Genomic DNA, 6000 nt, shown 5'->3' with positions numbered 1-6000 from the left:
TTGCTCAAGGCTAGCACTCTACCATTTGTTTTTTTGTTGTTGTTGTTTTGTTTTTTTGTGGTTTTTTTTTTTTTTTTTGGCCAGTCCTGGGCCTTGGACTCAGGGCCTGAGCACTGTCCCTGGCTTCTTTTTTGCTCAAGGCTAGCACTCTGCCACTTGAGCCACAGCGCCACTTCTGGCCGTTTTCTGTATATGTGGTGCTGGGGAATCGAACCCAGGGCCTCATGTATACGAGGCAAGCTCTCTTGCCACTAGGCCATATTCCCAGCCCAGCACTCTACCATTTGAGCCACAGTGCCACTTCCGTTTTTTTTTTTTTCTGTTTATGTGGTACTGAGGAATCGAACCAAGGGCTTCATGCATGCTAGGCAAGCACTCTACCACTAGGCCACATTCCCAGCCTCCATACCAGATATTTTAATTTTATTTCATTTCTTTATTTTGTCAGTTGTGGGGCTTGAACTTAGGACCTACGTGCTGTCCCTGAGCTCTCTTGCTCAAGGCTAGCGCTCTGCCACTTCAAGCCACAGAGTCATTTCCTAGACATTTTAATTTAATTTAATTTTTATGCTGATACTGGAGCTTGAACTCACATCCTCACTTAGGCTTTCTTGCTCACAGCTGATGCTCTACATCTTTGGTCTAGCTCTTTTACTGTTTACAGATAGTCTCACAAACTTTTGTGTCCTGGCTAGCTTGAACTGCATTCCTCAGATCTCAGCCTCCTGAGTAGCTCAGACCTAATGCCATAAGACACGAGTGTTCAGATTAGATATTTTATTTTAAGAAGTCTCTTACCACTATAATAATATAAAGCAATTATTTTATATTTTTATATTATTAAATCCATAGAGTGATAGATATTTTAATCATTTATAGAGTAAAAAACCTTTCTTTGGAAATACTGACACTGATACTCTGAACTTCATTTTGAAAGATTTGATAGTTTATAAAATTGAATGCTTTTTGGGGCTGGGGATATTGCCTAGTGGCAAGAGAGCTTGCCTCCCATACATGAAGACCTAGGTTCGATTCCCCAGCACCACGTATACGGAAAACGGCCAGAAGGGGCGCTGTGGCTCAAGTGGCAGAGTGCTAGCCTTGAGCAAAAAGAAGCCAGGGATGGTGCTCAGTCCCTGAGTCCAAGGCCCAGGATTGGCAAAAAAAAAAAAAAAAATGAATGCTTTTGTTTAAGGAAATAAAAGGAAAAATGAAATATGGAATGTATAGAAGATCTGAATAAGTTGTTTCAGAGATTAATTATTTATTCTTGGACACAAGGAAGACATTAATCGATCAATTATAGTTAGAGTTGCATGCAACTGTCAACATATCACCTGGTGCAGAAATGGAGATTCAAGGAAGAAAATAGTTCTTTTGACCAAATATTTAAGTCATTTGAAACCTATAACCTACATAGTACCACACTTAAATTATGACTATAGGGGCCTGGAAAACAGTTTTACAATTTTTGCTCTGGTGTTTAGTTAGTAGCTCTACTATCATATGTTGTTCCATGCCTACAGAGGTGTTCATTCTGATTTTCACATGTTGAACTTGTTAATTACATTAAAATTCGTCCTCTTTTGCCCATTGTTGATTGAAAAATGAAATTTCACATTGTTATCTATGACATAGGGATTACATTTTCCTAAAGGAATTATTATAAATCTGTATACACAGTTATTTTTTAATCATATTAAATGACCTGATCCTTTATTTTCTGTGGCTCAACATTTATTTAAAGGTAGAAATAAGTCAAGTTGCATCTTGTCTCTTTAATTCTGTACAATGAACATGTATTTCCACATAAATTTAGGTTACAACAGTTATAACTGATGTTTATTCCTATATTTTATGACACTTAATAATTGATAAATTATTGAGTAATTTATTATATCCTCAATATGTTTTTATTTTTCTGCTTACTGTTGTCAGGAAGAACTTTAAAGTAGCAAAATAAATGATCTTTTTAAATTGTAGTGGCCTAAGATGTATTACATTTAAAACCCCAGGTCCACTGCCCAAGATATGAGTTACTAAGTAGGACACCCTTCTGTTAGTATTTATCTTCTGTCATTTAACATGACACAGTTTACTCAGTTCTCATGGATCTAAGAACAGCTTATAAAAATAATGTATTTTTCTTAGGGGAGGAACAAAAAGACACAATACATTCTATGTGCTTCTGATCATATTAAATAATATTTATCGAAATGAACTCCAAGAAATGGAGTTTTTTTCCTTGTCTTTTTATCTTGTTTATTCATTTACTTGTCTTCAGCAAGGTAAGGGAGGGCACAGAAATGAAGAGACAAAGGATGAAGAAACTAGACACAATGTTGACAATAAACTACACCACTTGAAGGTGCTGGGTATTAGAGGGAAAAATTGGGAGAGAGCAAGAGCAGGGTGACATTCTCCAAAAAGAAATGTACACTTTACTTGACTTAAGTAACTGTAAACCTTCTGTACATCAACTTTATAATAACAATAGAAAGACAGACAGATGGATGGACAGAAAGAAAGAATGAAAGAAAGAAAGAAAGAAAGATAGATAGATAGATAGATAGATAGATAGATAGATAGATAGATAGATTTGTCTTTTTATCCTTTATCTCTCTATTTTGGCATTCCCTTTCCCTTCCCTAGTTCTAATACACGTGTATACATTAGCCAGGGTACGAAGATCAGATATAGTGATAGCAGGGGTAAAACCATGGGAAGGGAATATGAGAGGAAAAAGAAAAGAAAAAAAAGGTACTGTTTCACATGGCATGTTGAAAATAGTTACAACAGTGTTGTACCACATGTTTCCATATGTGGAGTTCATTTCACTTAGCATCATCTTATGTGTTCATACTGGCATAGGTATTGGTTATTGTGATCTTCTGTGAGTAACCTAAACATTTACTAATTATTCCCTATGATGGAGACCATAGTGTACATGTTTCTTTGGGTCTGGCTCACTTCACTAAGTATGATTTTTTTTCCAAGTCCTTCCATTTCCTTATCAATGGGGCAGTGTTGTTCTTTCTGATAGAGTCTTAGAATTCCATTGTGTATATGTACTACATATGTATATAGACTCGTCTACTGAGGGGCATCTGGGTTGGTTCCATATTTTAGCAATGACAAATTGTGCTGCAATAAGCATTATTGTGCTGGTGGCTTCAGTGTGGTCTTGCTTGTAATCTTTTGGGTAGATGCCCCAAAGTGGGGCTGCTGGGTCTTAGGGGAGCTCTATGTTTAGCCTTCTGAGGAACCCTCCATACCACTTTCCAGAGTGATTGAACAAGTTTACATTCCCACCAACAATGTAGTAGGGTTCCCTTTTGGCCACATCCACTCCAGCATTTGTTATTAGTTTTCCTGATAATGGACATTTTTACTGGGGTGAGATGGAATCTCAGTGTTGTTTTGATTTGCATTACTTTTATGGCCAGTGATGCAGAGCACTTCTTCATGTGTCTCTTGGCCATTCTCATTTCCTCTTCAGAGAAGTCTCTTTTTAGGTCTTTAGCCAATTTGTTGAGGGGGAAGTTGGTTCTTTGAGAATTTGTTTTAGAGGAATTTAATTTTTTTTAATTTTTATTGTCAAACTGATGTACAGAGAGGTTACAGTTTCACACGTTAGGCATTGGATACATTTCTTGTACTGTTTGTTACCTCCTCCCTCATTCCCCCCTCCCCCTCCCCCTTTTCCTTTCCCCCATGAGTTGTTCAGTAGATTTACACTCAACAGTTTTGCAAGTATTGCTTTTGTAATCGTTTGTCTTTTTTACCTTGTGTCTCTCGATTTTGGTATTCCCTTTCAGTTTCCTAGTTCTAATACCGGTATACACGGTTTCCAATGTACTCAGATATGATACAGAGATAGTTCAGGTACAACCACAGGAAGGGGATACAAGAGGATCATCAATAATATAAACTACGGTTTCACATCGCATGTTGAAAGTAATTACAACAGTGATATAACAGTCGTTTCCATAACATGGAGTTCATTTCACTTAGCATCATCTTATGTGTTCATAAGGGTATAGCTATTATGCTCTTGTTATCCTCTGCTGTGACTAGCCTAAACCTGTGCTAATTATTCCCTATGAGGGAGACCATAGAGTTCATGTTTCTTTGGGTCTGGCTCACTTCACTTAGTATAATTTTTTCCAAGACCTTCCATTTCCTTACGAATGGGGCAATGTCATTCCTTCTGATAGAGGCATTTTTGACTTCTGCATATATTTTAGATATGAGGCCTTTGTCTGTTGTATGGCCAGTAAGATCTTCTCCCAATATGTGGGCTTTCTGTTTATCTTGTGAGCTATGTCCTTTGCCATGAAGAAGCTCTGCAGTTTGATGCAGTCCCATTTGTCCAACCTTTCTTTGATTTGTTGCATTTCTGGACCTTTTTGTCCTGTGCCACAGAGCCCGTGTTTCTCCTATTCTTTCTTGTAGTGTTTTCAGGGTATCTGATTTTACTTCGAGGTCTTTGATCCATTTGGAATTGATTTTGGTACAGGGTGATATATAAGGATCTAGTTTTAATTTGTTACAGGTGTTGATCCAGTTTTCCAGCACCATTTGTTAAAGAGTCTGTCTTTCTTCCATCCTATTTTTTAGCTCCTTTATCAAAGATTAAGTAGCCATAGTTCTGTGTGTTTATTTCTGGGTCTTCTGTTCTGTTCCATTCGTCCTCAGGCCTGTTCTTGTGCCAGTACCAAGCTGTTATTTTTATTACTATAGCTTTGTAATACAGCTTGAAGTTTGATATTGAAATTCCTCCAGCACTGTTTTTTCTACTTAGGATTGTTTTTGCTATTGGGGTCTTTTATTGTTCCGTATGAATTTCTGGATTGATTCCTCTATTTCATTGAGAATGGTGTTGGAATATTGATGGGTATTGCATTGAATTTGTAGATAGCCTTTGGCAATATTGCCATTTTCACAATGTTAATCCTCCTAGTCCAGGAGCATGGGAGGTTTTTCCATTTCATCTTAAATGAGTGAAGTTTCAGCTGGGTATTGTTGGTTCATGCTTCTCAGGAAAAGAGAGAGGGGAGGATGGGGAGAGGAGAGAAGGGAAGGGTCTTGAGGGTAGCCTGTTTTGCCACCTGCTGGGGACTGAGCAATTAGTTGAGAAATCATTTGGAGAGGACACTTTCTATCAAACAGTAACACCAACCAAATATTTTCCAAGTGTTAAAAATCCTAGACAACAGTAGAAAACAGGGTTTTTAAAATTGTTGTTGTTGGTTGTGGAGCTGGAACTCAGGGCCTGGGCAATTCTACCACTTTGAGCCACAAGGCCACTTCTGTTTTTTGCGTGTAATCAGATATAAAAGTCTCATGGGGATTTTTCTGCTCTGGCTGGCATTGAACTGTGGTCCTCAGATCTCAGCCTTCCATGTAGCTGGGATTACAAGCATGAGCCAGCAGAACCTGGCAAACTACAAGTTATTTTCAGTAAACATTCTATGAAGCAATTTGCCTACAGTCACAATGCTGAAGAATCTGGTAGTGCTGGAGTATAAACGTATTTCTGCTTCACTTCACAAGCTACACTGTTAATGTTTTTTTTTCATTGTAGACTCTCAGAATTGGTAAACAATTTCTTTCATCTATGTTAAACAAAGGAAATATTTTATCACATGTTCCTAGACCCAGATTTCTTATTGTAATAATTGATTATTACAGAATTTAGAGAATATATCCTAAACTTCTAGAGCAGAGGCATATGTGGACATACAGATCACACAGAGTAATTTACTAGAAAATGTGCTACAACCTATCATAACCTATTTTTATAGTTTAAACATATCTCTGTAAAATAACTGGAGGCTCATGTCTGTAATCGTAGCAACTCAGTAGCTGAGATCTAAGGTTCACAGCTTGAAGCCAGCCTGGGCAGAAAAGTTGGTGAGGTCCTTATCTCCAGTTAACTACCAAAAATTTGAAAGTAAAGGTGTGGCTTATGTGATAGAAAGCCAGCCTTGAGCAAAA

Source organism: Perognathus longimembris, chromosome 28, assembly GCF_023159225.1.
Source record: "Perognathus longimembris pacificus isolate PPM17 chromosome 28, ASM2315922v1, whole genome shotgun sequence".
Classification (NCBI taxonomy): Eukaryota; Metazoa; Chordata; class Mammalia; order Rodentia; family Heteromyidae; genus Perognathus; species Perognathus longimembris.
The sequence above is the reverse complement of the archived record's forward strand: the minus strand, read 5'-3'. Positions refer to the sequence as shown.